General features: G+C 35.0%; 1 long non-coding RNA gene across 1 annotated transcript in view; it reads right to left on the bottom strand.

Annotated features, from left to right (window-relative positions):
• LOC309634725 overlaps positions 1 to 20338 on the bottom strand; it is a 93712-nt gene that overhangs the window by 52269 nt on the left and 21105 nt on the right. The window contains exon 2 of the long non-coding RNA XR_014248375.1: positions 17350 to 17461. This is a non-coding gene — a long non-coding RNA (uncharacterized lncRNA). The remainder of the gene's footprint in view (positions 1 to 17349; positions 17462 to 20338) is intronic.

Below are 20338 nucleotides of genomic sequence, written 5' to 3'. Positions count from 1 at the left end.
GCAATCTCTATGAAAATTGAAATGTCATTTTTCATAGAAATAGAAGAAAAACAATTATAAAATTCATGTGGATCCACAAAAGATCCTGAATAGCCAAAGCAATCTTGAGAAAGAAAAACAAACCTGGAGGTATCACATTTCCTGATTTCAAATTATATTACAAAGCTATAGTAATCAAAACAGTATTGCACTGGCATAAAAGCAGACACATAGACCAATGGAACAGAATAGAGAGCCCCAAAATAAACCCACACATGTATGCTTAACTAATCTTGACTAGAGTGCCAAGAATACACAATGTGGAAAGGATTGTCTCTTCAATAAACAGTCTTGGAAAAACACTATGCAAAAGAGTGAAATTGGACCCTTATCTTACACCATACAAAAACACTTACTCAAAATGGATTAAAGATTTAAATGTAAGATCAGAAACCATAAAACTTTGGTTTTGGTGGGACTACTCAGACTAAAAATCTTCTGTACAACAGAGGAAATAATCAATGAAATTAAAAGGCAACTTATGAAATGGAGAAGATAGATACATCTGATAAGTGGTTAATATCCAAAAAACATAAGGTACTCATAAAATTCAATAGTCAACGGGAGGGGGGGAAGGGTAAGCTGGGACAAAGTGAGAGAGTGGCATGGACATATATACACTACCAAATGTAAAACAGATAGCTAGTGGGAAGCAGCCGCATAGCACAGGGAGAACAGCTCGGTGCTTTGTGACCACCTAGAGGGGTGGGATAGGGAGGGTGGGAGGGAGGGAGACGCAAGAGGGAAGAGATATGGGCGTATATGTATGTGTATAGCTGATTCACTTTGCTATAAAGCAGAAACTAACACACCATTGTAAAGCAATTATACTCCAATAAAGATGTTAAAAAAAACAAAACAAAACCCAATAACCCAATTATAAAATGGGCAAAGGACCTTAAGAGAAATTTTTTCCAAAGAAGACATATAGATGGCCAACAGGTATATGAAAAGATGCTCAGTATCACTAATGATCAGAGAAATGCAAATCAAAACCACAATGAGATGGTTAGTAACAAAAAGATAAGAGCTCACAAATTTTGGCAAAGGTGTGGAGGAAAGAGAACACTTGCACTGTTGGTGGGAATGTAAATTGGGCAGCCACTATGGAAAACCATGAGAAAATTCCTCCAAAAAAAAAAAAAAATAGAACCACCGTATGATCCAGCAATCCAACTTTTGGTTATATATGCAAAGGAAATGAAATCACTATCTTGAAGAGATATCTGCACTCATATGTTCATTGCAGCATTATTCATAATAGCCTATATATATACACATATGTATACAAATATGTGTGTGTCTGTAGAAAATTGGAATATTATCCAGCCATAAAAAGAAGGAAAGCTTGCCATCTGTCACAACATAGATGAATCTGGAGGACATTATGCTAAGCCAGGCATAGAAAGACAAATACTATATGATCGCACTTATACATGGAATCGAAAGACGTTAAACTCGTAGAACCAGAGTGCAGAACAGTGGTTGCCAGGCATCAGGAGACGGAAGAAATAGGAATGTTGGTCAAGGACTATAGACTTTGAGTTATAAGATGAATAACTTCTGAGGATCTAATTACAGCATAATAATTATAGTTTATAATACAGTGTTGTACACTTAAATGTTCTCACCAAAAAAAAAAAAAAAAAAGACTCGTAACTATGTGACATGATGGATGTGTTCAAATTGGGAAAAAAAGGTTAACATAGTTTTTTGTTATATGTTTTTTACCACAATTGATTTTTTTAACTAAAAAAAGAGGAAAACATCAGAAAAATTCCAATTGAGGTACATTCTACAAAATACCTGACCATTACTCCTCAAAACTCTCAAGGTCATGAAACACAAGGAAAATCTTAAAAACTGTCACATCCAAGAGGAGCCTAAGGGACATGATAACTAAATGGAATGTAGTATCCTGGATGGAATGGGGCAGGGGGACAGGGAGAGGTGGGGCCTTACTTAAAATCTATGGGAATCTGGATGAACTATAGACTTTAGTTAATAATGATGTTTCAGTATCAGTTCATTAATTGTGACAAGTGTACCACACTTGTAAGATATTAATAATAGGAGAAACTCTGTGGAGGATATATGAGAACTCTCTGTACTATCCTCTCAATTTTTCTGTAAATCTAAAACTGTCCTAAAAATAAAGTTTGTTTTAGAATAAAGTTTTAAGAGATTGGAGTTGATCCTTTTGTAAAGCAATGTAGTGTTTTAATATGAATAAATACCTATGTATTTACTTGTTCTGAAATGTCAGATTTTAGCACAGGCAACTTTTTAAAAGGAGAACAACTTATATTATGTCAATAATTCTTCTGTATCACTTGTGGATAAAATCTAAAAACTAAATATACTTATTTATAATTTTTTAAACTACAAAAGGACTGCTTATTCTTTATCTCTTCATAAAATTACAGTACTTATACTTCAGAGTGAATATTTGGGAAATTGTAAATGTATAACAGAGGAAAGAAACACATAATTAAGCCTCCATGTATGAAAACTTTGGCCAAAAGTAGGCCAATAGAATAGTAGGCCAGGTAAAGCAAGGAAAGGACAGATCTGTGATATGCTTATGGTGACAGAAAAATCTTTGGGATTGGCTAATTAATAAAATTACAAACTTTAGAAAACATTAAGTTTCACTGATACATGACGCACCCATTCCACTCTATAATATCCACGGAAATGTGTACATATGTTTACCAAAAGACATTACTAGAATATTCATAGCAACACTATACATAACAACACTATACATAACAGCACCAACAGAAGACGCCACCTAAATGTTCACCAATAGAAGCGCTAAAAGGAATTAAGATATGTTTATACAATGGAACACAGCATTAGCCAAGATAATAAATGATCTATGACTAACAGCAACATTGAGGAATCTCACAAGCATAATACTGAGCCAAACAAACCAGCCATGAAAGAATACATATTCTATGATTCATTCCACATAAAGTAGAGAAACATACAGAACTTATCTATTACCAGGAGAGCTGTCATTCTTTGGGAGTTAGTAAGTAGAAGGAACTAAAGAGGCTTCTGGGGTGCTGGTAATAGTCTCTTCCTTGATCTGGGCATGTCCAGTTTGTCAACATTGATGAGTTGCACACTGATAATGTGCAACCTTTCCTGGTGGTACTTTATACTTTAATTAAAAATTCCAAAAATGTTACTTGAAATTAGTTTGGCCATGACCCCAATATTTAAAAATTTGTAAAATATCAAACAGACTCTACCGTATAGCTCTAAGTACATCAGATGAAAAATGGTTCAGAATTCAGCTTGTAAGGGCTCAAGGTCATGTAGAAGAAGAAAATACCATGTATTTAGATTACATCCATATAATCCTAAAGTATAAGATTAATTGAGCCAATTAATCAGACCAATGAAAAGGAAAACTGTAAAACCAGTCCATTGACTGAGGGAAAAATATTTGTTCTAGATTCCTCATGTGATTCTACTTCTGCTTATTCATCACTAGTCACTGAGGATCCTCAACCATAGGTTCCAGCCTCCTTGGTCCTTAAGCCAATGACACTGAGAGACCATCTCGCAAGTAATCAGTGGGGCCTAGAGTTAGCTGGGATCCCCATAACTGAATCACTAAAACTCAGCCTGTGTTTGTGTCTCCTCCATCTGTGCAAATTCTGTATATTTGGGTTTTGCCACTCTTCCTACTTTGTGTTCCAAATATCTCTGGGACCAGAATCCTAAAATCTAGCCAGTTTGGCCAAGATCCTGCAAGCCTGCCTGTCTCTAGCCAGCTCCCTCTCCTTTGGGAGTTAGGTCCTGTCCCAGTCCTATTGGATACTGGCTGAGTTTTATTTAAAACTGTTTGAGTTCCCCTTGGACTCAAGAGAGTACCACCAGCCTAATTATAAGGGTATCATTTGCTGCCAGGCACCCACCACCAGGCAGGGCCTTTTAATTATGAACACTGTGTTCTCAAATACTTTAACTTTGCTTGCTGACCTCCCTTCTGAGCATGAGCCCTAAGCCAGGCCATTTTTTAGAATGGTTTATTCCCCTTTTCCTGATATGCCACCATTGTATTCCAAGATCCATAGGCAAAGCCCATGAAAAATATGATATGGTGAAAAAAGCTCCTAGTCACTGCCTTCTTGGCTACAGAGTCAACCAAATAAAAATGTACCAGTTTACATTATTTTGATGCTTAGTAACCTAAAGGCATGGAAAATTCTCTAAATAAAAAGGCATTTAGGCCTGGCAAAGCCTGGAAATGCAGACAATGATTGCAGTTCTACATTTCAACTCATTTTCCATAAACATGTATAATCATTACAAGGTTAAAATTGAAGTTCACTTGTGCCTCAAACTATAGAAATCACTTTATATCAAATGTCAAACAAATCTGCAAGCTATTTTCATGTAAGGAAGAAAAACATACTTTGATATTTCACACCAAAAATATGCTTTCTGGGCACGTTCAAATCAAAATAAAATTATTCACCTTAACAATTCAATCTAAAAGTAAATTAAGATAGTTACATAACCTAATTTGAAAAGACTATAAAATTTTAAAGCAAAAATTACAAATGGCTGTATTCTGAAAGTATATATCAAAGGGAGTACCTGGAACCACAATTACATTTCAAATGATTCTGTTACAGTAAAGTCAAGCTTAACAGTCCAACTAGACTATTTCCCTGAAATAATCATTTTTTACTGTTTTGTGGTTGCCCAATTATTCAGGTGCCCTTATACTGTGTGTTCATTGGCTCCTGTTGGCCTGAAGTTTCCACTGCATCATGGTCTACCTGGCCTGACCACCACAAAATGAAAGGTGAGCAAATCCACTTATTGTAAGGTGATAAAAGGCACTGTTCACAGGCTAGGCAAGATCATTGCCCATAAAGTGGTTGATGCAGGAATAGATAAAGATATACCAGGTGGGAAAAACTTTGGATAATGTCAAAATGAATACATGACCGAAGATCAAGAGAACCAAGCTACTTCAAGGCTACTTCCAGGTGTAAGTAGCTGTAGGATTGAATAAATGGATGCATTTCTAAAACTTAGTAACTGAGCATAGATTTTGGTACAATGAGGTGCTGTCAGCAAGTTCTATAATTATAGAATAATTTCGATAATTTGTTGTCCTAGTCAGTTCAGGGTGCTATAACAGGATACCAAAGATAGGGTGGCTTAAACAACAAATATTTAAATTTTTTTGTTGTTGAAGTATAGTTAATTTACAATGTTATGTTAGTTTCAGGTACACAGTAAAGTGATTGTTATATTTTTCTGATTCTTTTCCCATATAGGTTATTACAAAATATTGAGTATAGTTCCCTGTGTTATACAGCAGGTCCTTGTTGTTTATCTATTTTATATACAGTAGTGTGTATGTATTACTCCCAAATTCTAATTTATCCCTTCCCCTTCCCCCCTCCTTTCCCCTTTGATAACCATAAGTTTGTTTTCTATGTCTGTGAGTCTTAAAACAACAAACATTTATTTCTCAAAGTTCTGGAGACTGGAAAGTCCAAGATCAAGGTGCTCAATCCAGCATCATGTAAGAGTACTCTTCCTGGTTTGCAAATGACTGGCTTCTCATTGTGTCCTCACATGCCAGAGAGAGACAGAGAGACAGAGGAGAAAGCTCTCTCCTGTCTCTTCTTATAAGAGCACTAATTCCCTTCATGACCTAATTACCTCCCAAAAGCCCCACCTCCCAACATCATCATATTGGGCATTAAAATTTTTCAAAATATGAATTTTGAAGAGACACAAACATTCCAACCATAACAGTTGTCATTCCTAGAGCATGAAACTGGAAAAAAGAAAATTTCCCAGTGCAGTGAAAATGGTTTCTCTGACAGGAATTTAGAAAAAGCTACATGACTTTGTTAAAATTGTAAATATTTGCTGTGGGCACACTGGACCATGATGTTTCTGGTTCACTCTGCTTAACAGAAAAACTTAACAATAAGAGGTGTCTGCTCTAAACTCTCTCTTTTCAAAATTCATTACTAACCAAACTTAATGGTGGTCTGGATTAATTTTAAAAGATAGGACATAAATTTTCTTGATATATTTTTATGAATCACTTTATATACTGCACAATGCATAATGAATTCAAGGTTTCAATGATTTAAAACTAGTTAAGCTGTAATTTAATATACTGTCTCAGTATTTTTATCTTAATTCCAGCTATAATGTTTATTTCCTAGCTTTCCATTTACTCATTTAGATATCTTAGGTAATTTATTTACTTTTTTGTTATTTTTATTTTCATATGTGTGCAGGCAGTAGGAAACATTTCTTACCTACTTCACAAGACTATTAGATCAGCTGAATTACTCTTTATCTCCAAAGAAGGAATAAATGACATTAGCATAGGTTACAATTTTTCCAAATAGACAATGACTATTGTTATATTTAGTTATATTCTCTATACTCATAGTCATATATGTTCCAATATTCTGTAAAGAGTATATATGCATGAAAAATGCTTATAATTAATTTTAAAATTTTATTCAAAACCTCAGGTAGGTAACAGAGCAGATGAGGTAATGTATTAAAAAAACAATCCCAAGGAGACAGTGAGTGAGAAGAGTTTCTAGATCAAGACTATTCTTTCCTTTGACCTTATTTTCTTTAAGAATAAGGAATCCAAGAACTGATCATAGCCAACAGATCCACTTGGATCAGGAAATCAAAAGTGATGCAAAAAGGCAAAAATAATCATTTAGGTATTTCTCAAGAAGTGTGATATATAAAAAGACCCTTAGACTAGATTCTTTGATTTTTTATTTCTCTCTGTGAATATAGACTTTAAGTACAGTAGTGGATAAGTTAAGGCTTGATCATAACTCCTTATACCCTATTGTTCAGTGAAGGGCTGAGCTTTAACTATAAACATAGAAACATAAGATGTCTTATCCCCTTATTTTACAGATGACGATTTCTAGTTCACTGGGATAAATTTACTTGTCCTAGAATAAAATAAATTCAGGTCAGACCTAGAATTGGAATGCAGAGTTCTCATTCTTTGTTTAAGATCCTTTCCATTAACCCAAATTCTCCCTAAATTATTCTTCGTTGGACCTGATAGTTATTGAGATTATTAAATTCGTACTTAATTTGTACATTTAAATGTTGTATATTTATATACTATGTCACTTTCTAGCAAGGAGTTATTCCTAAATTATGGATAGTTTTAAGGAATTAAGTCTTATCTGAGTTTAGAGCAGTTCTTCTACTCCCACATTAATGAACAGTCACCATCAAAGCTGAATCTTCTTTCGCTCTAAGTAAAATAGACTCTTTTTTTTTTTTTGACAGGAAAGTAGGATTTATTGGTGGGCATGAGTAAGGAGGGGACAGCGCCAAGGCTCTCACGAGCGCAGGGCCCGCCATGTGTCCAGAGGGCCACGATTAGGGGTGTATTCGACCCCACAGCCATCAGGGATGAGCCGCTTTTCTGCCACCATGTTTTCAAATTCGTCTGCATTCAACTTAGTAAATCCCCACTTCTTGGAGATGTGGATCTTCTGGCAGCCAGGGAACTTGAACTTGGCCCTGCGGAGGGTCTCAATCACATGCTCCGTGTTCTGCAGCTTGATGCGGATGGACATTATGACTTGGCCAATGTGGACCCTGGCCACTGTGCCCTGGGCTTTCCAAAGGCACCGCACATACCTGTCTGGAGCCTAGACTGGGGACAGCATGCCGGTCATTAATGTCCACTGGAAAGAGCTGTCTCCAAGGTCCCTTAGGGCAACCCATACAGGCAACAGGCTGGTACACTACCAAGGAGGCCGCTGTTTGCAGCCATTGCGCACTTTTCCCATGGGGAAAAGAACACAGTCGGCTTAATTGGCTGCTAAACTCTTTTTTTAATCATCAGTACTTATATTTAAAAATTATCCAAATTCAAGATTTCCTAGCAGGCTAAATTGATCCTAAAACATCACAATCAGAATTAATTGAAATAAGACATTATTCACATAATAGATTTGTGTAAGTCTATGTTGCACTGGTTCCATTAGAAATAATTTTCTACTTGCTTAAAAAAAAATGAAAAAAACTCCCCATTCAAGATTCCTGTTCTAAATAAAAGCAATTATGTGTTACCTCCTCTGATTTCTGCTCCATTTGGAGTTTGTTTTAGATATTTCACTTTGGTGTTCTTTAAGAAATACTAATGCAATGAAAATGAGCCTTGTCTAGTTTTCCTACTAATAATTTATGTATGTATACATAATTTCCAGAAAAATATTCAAATATATTTCAAATCTCTCTTACTATTAATACAGGTTCTGTTAAGCTTTCCAAGAAATGTGAGATTGTATTAAAATTTTAATTGGGGGTTTTTCAATGTTTGGAGTTGAGAAAAAGTTATCTTGATTTAGGCAGTGTAATTCAACTCCTGCAACTACTAAAATAAACTCAAATAAAACATATGAATATGGTTATCAGACAGCCAACAAAAGCAAAGTTTTCCCTCTGTCAGGAAAGTTTCTGGTTGGAGAGAGAGCATGCATAAGATAAAATGTGTTCCATAATCAAATGGATGAGGCTATTTATTGAGAAGAAAATAAATGAACCATAATGTTATAGATGTAAAGACTTTGACATCCCATAAATTGAGTCTGAGTCAAAAACTAGTCACCAAAATAAATGACCTAGAGACTAAAAGTAGTTCAATGGTCTGCCTGTTTCCTGCCTGCTCCTCTAATTCTTACCCAAGTCTAATCATCCTTCATCTCCAGACTCCGTCCTGTGCCAGACTTGGCACTCATTCGGCCTCAAATACTGGAGCTATAAGCTGGCCTATGGCAGGAAAGTGGCAGCTAAGAATCTGTTCTGACCTTGGGATTATATTACTTACTCCATTCATTCATGTATTTAAGAAATATTTATTGAGTGCCTACTATGCACCAGGCATGATACCAGTCCTAGGAAAACAGGAATGAGTAAAAGTTATATCACAAGTTGCACTTCACCTTCTGTAGTAGAGAGATTGAGGTAGATATTGATAAAATATTATTTCAGAAGTATAAGATTAATACTTCATCAATTCATTCATGTTTTAAAAAACATTGTAAGTGTCTTTTATGATCCAGGGTTTATCCTGGATTCTGGGAATAAGAGGATGAAAAGGGCAGGCAAGGTATTTGCCTCCCAGGTGTATTGTATTCTGTAGAGGAAAGGGGAAGTGGAGAAGGCAGAGCTGGGCAGATATAAACACATAAAAGCAGTTTTAAAAATTCAAAGAAAGATATTGTGGTTTGTGGTAAATGTGAAGGAGAAAGGCTAAGTGGTGAGACAGAAAATAAGGGGGGATGAGGCTACTTTAGGCAGGGTAAGATGAGAACTCTTTGAGGAAGGTGATTTGAAATCTGAAAATACTTTTCTTCAGATTCAAACAGGAAAGAGTCAAGCTTATGAAAAGTCAGAGTATGTTCTACATAGAGGAAAGTAAGTGTAAAGTCCTAGAAACAGGAAAGGTTTGTGATTATTCAAGGAAAAGGAATAAGTCCTCCATAGCTGGAGCATAGTAAGTGAGACAGCAATTAGTAAGAGAAATGATTTGGGGAGATAGAGAATTATGTAAGCCATAGTAAGGAATTTGAATTTTCTTCCAAATGAAATTGGAAGCTATTAAAGGGTCTTAAGTGTTAAAGTGAAATAATCTGATTTATGTTTAAAGAGATCAGTCTGGCTGCTTTGTAGCAAATGGAATACAGAAGGGCAAGAATGGAAATAGTGAGCAAGACAAACCAGACAGCCCTTATGATGTTCTAGGCAAGAGGTGATGTGATGGTGACGGTAAAAATTAAGACAAGTAACCAATTTGAGATACTTTAGGGTAGAAGAAACAAAGATTACAGATGGATAAAATAATATGGAGTTTTGAGTTTCTTGCTTGAGCAATTGGCTAGATGGTATTAACATTTATTGAAATGAGGAAATCTGGGAGAGGAACAAGTTTGTTTTTTGATGGTTTGCTTATTATTGTTGTTGTTGTTTTTCTTTGTGGATGGAGGTAGAGCAGTAATGAAGAAGTCCATTTCATTTTCTTGCAAAACATTCACTATCAATAAAACCTAGCTCTCCAATAAGGAATTGGATATATGATTCTGGATCTCAGGTGAAAGGTTAAAGCAACAGATAAATATTTGGAAGTAATCAGCATAGAGATATCGCTGAAAACTGAGGTTGCCCAAATTATATTACTTATTGGGAAAATAGAGCAAAAGCTAATCATCTGTAGAAAAAAGTAGAAGCCAACCAATGAGACTGAGAGACAGTAGCCAGTCAGATCAGGGAGAAGTGGTGTTAAAGGATACTTTTTTGGGAAGTAAAAACCATAACTCTCATACAGACATGAAATAAATATGTGTCAAAACTTTATCTCATTAATTAAGGGAACCAGACAGATGTCACAACCAATTCAAAGGAGAAGTCAAAGAATCACAAGCTTATATGGATTAAAGAAATAATAATAAATTTATAAATGGACCCCCAAACTGGGTTTATTAGTAGGAAGGGGAGAGGGTAAGAATTATTTCCCCCACCAGATAAAATTTATTTTCATGTCTGTAGACAAGAATTATTTCCATTGCTTTCAGTTATCTGCAATTCCCAGTTGTAAAACAGATCAAAGGCAAGGCTCAGAATCCCCATACAATGAGACAATCCCTCTAGACTGCAGCATGGCACTAAAAAGATATGCGGTGATCACTTTTCTTATTCCAAAGTCAAATTATTCCTTATGTGGATAACCAAGAGAATATGGTGTTCTGGAATCCAAGAAAAAAATTATTTCAATGTAAAGTGAGTGGTGATCTGTGTTGAATACTAAGAAACACAGGGAAATGAGGACAGAGAAGTATCCTTTGATTTGATAACATGGAAGTCATGAAACAACAATTTTAGAGGGGAATGGAGATGAAAACCAGACCACTGGAAAGTGAATGAAAAATCGAGAAGTCAAGACTGGAAATTTAAGCGAAGTCTTGAGAGGTTGGGTTTTTTGTTGAGCCTACTAAGGAAAACATTAAAATGTGATGGAATCTGGAAGCAGACTTCTGATGAAAGAAATTTTTTGCTTTTTTGATTATACAGAAAGATCTTGGATTATGTTTGAATTTCTGAATGCTTTAAGAACATGCAAGAAAGAGGGAGAAACTGCTAAAGTAGGAGAGAGAGGAAAATAAATATATATACAAAGTGCCTATGAAAGCAAAATTTTTAAGAGCCTGTGTGTAAGTAGAAGGGTATATACAACAGGAAGAAAGACAAGGGTAATACAAAATGGATAGTATCTGGAACTCCACTCCACCCCTCCAACTATGTAATCTGAGTTCTGAGATTCTTTTTCAATATTCTACCCAATTACCAAGTTTCCTTAGAGCCAGTTCTTCCATTAGCTGGGCATTCCATTCCTACAACCCTCTCTCCGTGTCTGAGGCCCTGCATTTTATCTGCCTTTCCATTTCTAGCTGTCAAGATTGCAATCAAATTCTCGGTCTAGAGCCATCTACAAATTGCCAGCCCTATGCCTGCTTAAATCAAATCTCCTAGATTCACTTGAAACTTATGACTCATGGTGATCATTTCCTGTTTGTTCTTGACCTCTTGAAGGATATCCCAACGTTTGAATTTTTCTTGGCCCCAAAGTCTTCATGACTCCATGCCTTGAATCACTGGCCTCTGATGTTGCTCCTGTGTTGATGTCTTTGTTGGGTAAGCATCCTTCTTCCTAACGGTCACAACTGACTCTCTCCTGGAATTTCTTTACCAAATCATAATGACAAGTAGCTTAAATGCAAAGAATTGAGAAGACTTTATATTCTAACTAAATTGTAGAGATTTAGGAACAGTATAATCAAGTTACAGAATACAATCAAAAGGTATCTATCTTATTTAGAAAATTTACACAGAAAAAAAAGCCTTATGTTTTATGATATCGCATTAACATGGTCTTAGAGAGATTACGTATATCTGATGTAATCAGGTTAGACTGGGTATATGAGAGAGAACCTTGCCAGGCATTTCTAGATATTTTCAAATTTTGAAATAATTTGTAGCAATTGTTTTCCTCCTGTCTCTGAAGACAGTGGTCCTAATATTTTTTAGAAGCAGTCAATATAAATGATATAGTAAAGTATCTTGTCAAATCATCAAAAGTAGCCAATTTTTGATAAACTTTTCAATCCAAAAAAATATATATATCCTATGATTACCATGGACTTAAAAGTATCCAGCTTCTTAAAATTCTTAATAAAATTGTGAATGTCTATGCATAAGTTTTAAAAATCACAATTCTAGTTGTTGGGCTTGAACTAGATAATATAAACAACTGAGGATATATTTTATGTATTTCTAAATCCTCACTTATACAAGTCACTGTATTCTGTACAGAAGAAAAGACATCATTGGTTAATCTGGCGACTTAGCTCTGTGAAGTTCTTTAAAAGAGCTTCTGATGTATTTTATCCTTCCAAAGGTTATTTACCTTTCCCCATGGCACCAATAAGCCAGTGTTAGTATAAAGTTTGTATTAAGGCTATATTATAAGATTAATATTATTATTCCGAGGACTGGTTTAAATAAAAAGAACATTTGAAGTCAGATCTTAAGTCATGTAGAACTAGGCTTGAACACCACCACCTTGGTGAAGATCTCAGGCCATAGAGTATCTCTGACCTTCATCGTTATGTTTGAAATAAAGATAAGAAGCCATTCCCCATAGGATGAGGGGATTAAATATTTATAAACAGCCCAGTGACTGGCATACACTAGATGGTGGATAAATGTTGGTTCCTTCCCTCCCATTCAAATTGAGAAAACAGATGCAAAGAAGATGCAATAAAGTACTCAGCATCTCACAAACAATTAACTAAATAAAAAGCATCTAGATCAATATCCTTTGTTTTCACTTACAATATCTACCGATTAATCACTGGAACATGAAAAGTCCAGTCAACCAGTGTGTTACTGTTTCTAAATATTAGCACAATTAGTTACACACAACAATAACAGATCCTTGCTAAGAACCTCAGCCCACCCTTAACCTCAGTTAGCTCTCCAAAAATAGAAACTATCTGGTGACCAGACATAGATTGATGTTTGTCCACAGCCAGTGGTGAAAACTGAACAGTCTCTGTGATGGTGGGTCAGTAGCGCCATCTATGTTTGAGAAGAATAACATATGTTTCTTGGTGCTCCTTTTCAATATAATGACTGGCTGTTTGGTAATAGAGAAAGGAAACAGAGCTCCAGTCTACGGCTCAGGTTCTGAGCCATCCAGCTTCTGCAGAGGCCCTGACTGACTTTTTAATTTCAATTTTCTAAGTGAGTGGTTTAGGTTAGAGCTATGAACAGTTAGACTAGGCAGGTAGATCAAGTTGCTGAAAAGACTTACAGCATGTTGAATTAACTTTTTATGAATAAAGAATAGAAATCTTTGGACATTGTTTGTTATAGACAGATATTCATGCTCTGCCTAAAATACTAATAAATCATGCTTACATAAAAACTAAGTATTTCTAAATGTTTTCATCTTATATTAGTATAGAAAAGAGCTTTAATGTCCACTATCTTTTGAGCCTCACAATAACAAGGAGTAAGGAAAAACACCCATTGATGTACTTCCTACTTTGTGCAGAGACAAAACTACTTATAATTATACTTATTTGAAGTTAAAATAGAGCAAAAATACTAAGATGCCTCTCCAGTTATGGGAGTAATTAATTCATATTATTTGTTATTTTAAATTACATTATATTTATCATTTTCTTCCAGGAAAAGAAGTAATTTTTAGGCTTCTCTGAAAATTATGTCAATTTGCCCTCCATAACTAAACTCAGTTTTTCTTCAAAAAGGCTTATTTTTCAGAACATATATAAAATCACTGAAATTTTAAATAAGATAAACTTATCTCATTTGATCATTTTCAAGCATTAATTTTTAGTATGAACACAATAATAAATAGTGTTCACATTAAATATAATTATATCCTAGTTTTTAATACACTGACATCTTAGAGAGTAACACTTACTCCACTAAATTTAAGACTGAAATAATGTCTGAGAATCCATCAGCCAATTGGGGAGGAGAGAGGAAAGAAATCACCTCCAGGAGGTGGGGTTTTACATCCAATCTCCCTGCTTTATAACTTCCTGTCATTAGCACAAATCATAGGTCATCTGACATTTCCTTGGACATCTGGTAAAATCTGAAGTCTTCCCAATTTATATCAGTAGAACTGCAATATATTTAATTTGCTGAAATTTAAAGGAAGGAAAAAAACTGTGATCATTTAAAAAATTCTAGCAAAGATTTTTGTGTTCCTTTAAACAACACATGGATCTTCCATGATGAAATCTTTTTTAGGTTTCAAGTGGAATAATAGCTTTGTGGTTTGTTTTTTTTTTTCCACTAGTACATTTAAATAGAAAAGGTGGGAGGCTGAAGAACGGTGGGGTGAAGAGACTAGCGATTATTAAGCTTCTACTATTTTTCCAGGTACTTTACACATAGTATCTCATTTAATCCTCCCAGCAGTCTTTTAAGAAAGTATTACCACTTCCATTTTAGAGGTGAAGAAACAGGGTCCAAAAGGGTTAAGTACCTTACTGAAGGCTAATACAGTTAGTAAATGGCAGACTCAAGATCCGCCTTCCAGTTTCCCCAATTTAAATATGTTCATTCCATGACCCTACACAGCATACCTATAAAAGCAAAAATTAATATTAAAACATCTACACTAATTTTAAAAGCCAGGCACAAAAATTTTCGTTATGTATCATTCTTTTAATAAAGCGTTCAAATAATAGTAAAAACTAACCTGTGGTGTTAGAAGTTAAAACAGTGATTTTCCTTGGGGAGTAGAGACTAGAAGGGGGTACAATGGGATCTTCTGAGGTGTAGATAATATTTTGTTTTGTATTCTGTGTGCTAATTATGCATAAGTGTTTGTTTGGTGATAATTCACCAAGTTGTACACTCATGCTTTCTGTGCTTTCTCTTTGTATATATATAGTACTTCAAAAAAAATTTTAAATACTCATTTTTCAGTTGGATGAGACATCTATTCCATGATATGTAGGCTTGAATTGATTCCAACACAATGCCTCTCTTTAGTTTATACAAAGTCCAAACATCTTGGATTTGAAGAGCTAGGCAGAATATCTTTCCAAAATGATTTTCATGTGAGGCATCTGTATTTCTGTTTCTGATCCCATCAAATCCTTGGAGGTCAGAGGTAAATACTTAAAAATAAAAATATGCCACCAGCCACTTCAAAGGTGACTCAGATCAAGAACTGGCTCCTGCCTTGAAGATGATGTATTTTTTTCTTGTGCTATGTCAGGCTGCTTGGCCCAACCTTACACAGAAAATACACTGCAGTACTGACTTTTATTTTTATATTTAATACAAACGCTATAACAAAAGAAAGCATTTGAAATAAATTTAACTCAAGAAATCTCCCTATTCATTACTTACTTCTGGATTGATTGGTTCTATAACCTAAAGTCTGTGTGTGGGTAGCAGTTTTCTTAAAAGAGACTATTTATAACCTCAGTATTGAAAGGAAATTGGAAGGAAGGAAGGAAGGAAGGGAGGGAGGGAAGAAGGGAGGGAAGATGGATAAGGGAGGGAAGAAGTTAGAAGTGAGTTCTGGTTTTAGAGATGAATTCTGAAATTTCTTGATATGTTATGGAATTTTTTTCTTTTGCCCATATTTTAGAGATAATACCTATAAAAATTACAAATTTACAAGTCAGAAAACACTGTGAAGTGTTCTACAAATATTTCAATAAGACAGTTTAAGAATGATTTTACACTTGATCTTACCCAAAAGGACAAGAAGAGATGAGAATGATTTTTTAAAAGTAGGTAACATTAACAAATCTCACCAAAAATATTTCACTTGAATACTAATCAAGCCTTTACACTTTATTCTGGGCTACATGAAAGAGACAGGACAGAGAGGAACAAACTAAATGACACTCCTCACTCTGAACAATCAGAGCAAATCTGAAATGTAGGATATTTCACAAGACAACTGATTCACTCCATGCAACATTTCAGCATCATAAGTAAAGATATCACTGGAGAGTCAAATAGATTTAAGGGATATATCAACCAATGTGATGTGTGCCACTGGGTAGGATCCTGATTTGCACAGACCACCTGTGAAAAACATTTGGGGGACCAACCAGGGAAATTTGAATACGGACTGGGTATTAGTTGGAACTGTCACTAATTTTGTGAACTGTGATATTATTTTATCATCTAAAAATATGGCCTTAATTTTATAAGAGGCACAATGCGTATTTAGAGGTGAAATGTCATGATAACTATAATTTACTTTAAAATATATTACATTACAAAATAAAAAGCTGTGAAACTATTTTTAATATTTATAAGAGAGCTCATAGAGCCCAACTTACACTTACTTCAATGATACCAGATATTTTTTCAAAAAAATTATAGAAGTCATATTCTTTTAATAAAATTATGAAATCCATTCACATTATTTACAGAATTAGCTTAAAACGCGGTTGGTTCCCAAATTGGTCCCTGTATACAGAGGGCAAGGAGAGCCTGAAGAAAGAGGCAGACTTCCAGATGGGTAGGTGGCAGGTTTAATAAGCAAGAAAACTTACTTATGATCCTTGTTTTTGCAGCCATAAAATGAGTAGATCTCGCCGAACCCTGCAGACAGAATCTCAATGTTTATATAGAGGCTTTAACTGGGTTCAGTCACGTATACTGTCCAGATGGTCTCAACAACACAGGGCTCTCTCAAGGCTGTGCCCTTGAAGAAGGCTCTCACTGTGGAAACTGTGGGCGGAATGTACATTGCAAGGACAAAGGAGGGGTGCGGAGCCTCCCATCAGCCGGGTCCAACTTGAGGATCAACCTGCAGTCACGTTCTCTCCATCACCTCCTCCAACATACGCTAACACAAAAATGAGCTTCTACTTTACAATTATAATTTTTAGTTTCAGAAAGAAGATAACCTCAGGTATCGCCTACCTTAATTGCCCTCTTATTTACCAGATATTTCTTAGAAGTACCTCTGACTGTTTGAAAAGCCAATATCTCTGTCAAAGGATAAAAGCACTACACCTAGGATTCAAAATGAGTTTCAAGAGAGTAGTTCAAAGTTTCTGGGTAGCAGGCGTAATCATTTCATTTATGGAGTGCCTATTACACGGCAGTCGCTATGTTTTGCATTTCACATCATTTTGTAGCACTCTTAACAATACTAAAAGGCAGTAACTGCCATCATAATCTTACCTGTGGAGGGAACTCAGGAACAGGAAACTGAAGCTTGTAAGCAGTTGAAAACTAAAACATGAAATTCCATTTGTTCAACTCCAAAGTTGATACTTTCATTCTGTCATGTTGCCTACAGAATATAAACATATTTAGAATAGGCATACAAGCTTTAGAAGCTTGGAAGTGAAAAACTAGTTATTTAAATATACAAAACCCAAGATTTTCCTCTAAAAATTTACATTTAACTTACCACATTTTTAAGTGCTTATAGTTAAGTATTACCATAAAGTCTGAATCGTTGTCTAGTCCAAGTTGAAATGATACATAAAAAATAAATCAAATACATTTACTATATCATATTTTTACTTTAAATTAACTTGTTTTCTTTGCTTTCTTTTTTTTTTTTTTTTTTTTGGCCTGGTTATATCTGCAAATTTATTTACAATCTCAGATCATTGTTTGTGAGAAAGGGTTAATTACAGTAATCACCACCACAATATTGAAACTAAGGCTTCTCAAGGTCTTCAACAGGGGTGGTCTAGTGAACTCTATCCACAGCCATCCTTTGACTCAATTATTCTATTTGATATTATTCTAAGAGCCAAGGGAAAAACTTGTTTTGCAGGGGTTTTTTGTTTTGTTTTCAGTTTCCAATGTTTATGCTATACCTATAAATTGAGTCAAATTTGCATGTATTATCCTATAAGATAACCATTTTATTTTGTTAATTGAGTAAGTCAATTATAGAATAATATGTATGCCATCACCACTTCTGTTTTAAGGGGAAAACCACTGTTTAAAATGCTTTTGACTTGTTTGTATAAACACAGAGAAATTGTGGAAAATACACTTAAATCCTTGCTACTCAAATGTGGTCCTCAGATCAGCAGCATCTTGGGATTATTTTAGAAAGGAAAAATCTCGACACTGGATCTGTTCAATATGAATCTTCATTTTAACAAAGTTCCCAAAGTGATTTATATGCCCATTAATGTTAGCAAGGGCTGTTCTGAACAATTAATATTTGTTATAACCAAAAGGTGGAATTAAAATAGGAAGGAGAAATTATTGAATTTTTCTGTATACCTTTCTGTATTCTTCAATAGTTTATGACAGATAAATATTACTCTTACAATTAAAAAATAAAATAGAACAATTTTGGAATATATGCATACATCAGACTACACAGGCTGCCATAACAAAATACCATAGATTGGGTGGTTAAAACAACAAAAATTTATTTCTGACAGTTCTGGAGTCTAGGATGACCAAGATTAAGGTCCTGGCAAGGTAGCTTTCATTCTGAAGCCTCTTCTCTTGAACTGTAGGCAGCAACCATTTCACCACATGCTCACATGACCTCTTTTTTGTGAGCTCCTAGAAACTGAATGAGTTCTCTGGTGTCTCTCCTTAAAAGGGCACTAATCCCATCAGATCGGGACCCCACCCTCATGACTTCATCTAACTGTAATTACCCTCCAAAGACCTATCTCCAAATACCATCACATTGGTGGTTAGGGCTTTAACATACAAATTTGGGGGGAACAGAAAAAAGCATTCAGTCTGTAACAATCCATACATACATACTATCCCAAATTATCATCTAAGAATAATTATGAAGCAATCCTTCTGAATATCTGTTTTGGGGAAGTGGAATCTTATTCATTTAAAACTGAGCAAGGAGACTAGAAACTTATCTGCTCTATTTCATAGAAAAGTGTCCCCTAAGTTGCTTTTTTCACCTTTTAACTTCATTAGACTTAATGTTGCATTAATTTAGTACTGCTCCCCTAGGAAGAGTATGAAAGTCCTTTTTGTCTGCTCAGATGTTCAGAATCACCCGTGAAGTAGGAGCTTCTTTATAAACTATGCCGTATGTAAATGAAATGGCCCTTCAGGCATTGCCTGCTGTTATCACGGAAGATAGATCCAAAACAGTTCACCACATGCTGGCATAGAAGGTGTTTAAGGTAGGCAGTCTTACGAATGTCTGAAAGACTAACCAGAGAAATCTCAGAGCTATTCTACCAGAGCTCATAATAAAGACAGTGATGTACACAGGAGATTAAATTAAATGATCCAACAACTCTGCAAAATATATATTCTTGTTCACATATCATTTTCATAAACTGTTTCTGAAAACCTGTCAGTTTTGATTCTTTAAAAAAAATTGCAAAAATCTCTAAATACATACAGGAACGTCATTAACCCTTTAAAGAGTGTATATGTAAAACGTAAACTAAAATCATACTGATGAGAGATTAAACACTTTTCCCCTAAGACTGAGAAGAAGGCAAGGATGTCCTCTTTCACCACATCTATTCAGCATCATACTGGAAGTTCTTGCTAGTGCAATTAGATAAGAAAAAGAAATTAAGTATGCAAACTGGAAAAGAAGAAAAGACAGAGTTTTGATTAAGGGTGGACTCTGCTCAAAAGCTTTGAAATACCTAGTGACTTCAGCAACATTAAGTTTTACCACTTACAAGATAATCTATAGGCTAATCAATGGGAACTTCATTTGCAAAACTCATTCACTGTCTTTCTCTAGACTTGCTTTCATAGCACTGTGGACACAGGAAGATTTCTTTTCAGAACAATAACAAAAGACTTACCCCATCTCAGGGTTTGACTGTAATGTGTGATTTTGCTATTCAACATAAAAATGGGAAGATGTAAAGTATGGTAAATAAGAAATAGACTTTGGTGTCAGGGTCTCCTGGGTTTGATAACCAGGTCTACCTCTCACCAGCTAAGTGACCTTGGGCAAATGGCTTGACTTCTCTAAACCTCAGTTTTCTCACATGTAAAGTGTGTGTTGGGAGGAATATATCAAAAATTTATATGAATTTAGCATATAACAAATACTCTATACACAAAGTAGTTATTATAATTACCCTTATTTCTATCATCCTACTTCCTTAACTCTCATATTTTTTCTCATTTCAACATTTCTCTAATCTGGATGTATCTATCAAGTGAGATAAAAAGAAACTTGTCAATGGGA

The sequence above is a fragment of the Balaenoptera borealis genome (assembly GCF_965194805.1).
Source record: "Balaenoptera borealis genome assembly, chromosome: 9".
Classification (NCBI taxonomy): Eukaryota; Metazoa; Chordata; class Mammalia; order Artiodactyla; family Balaenopteridae; genus Balaenoptera; species Balaenoptera borealis.
Note: the sequence above shows the minus strand (reverse complement) of the source record. Positions and strands in the feature narration are given on the sequence as shown.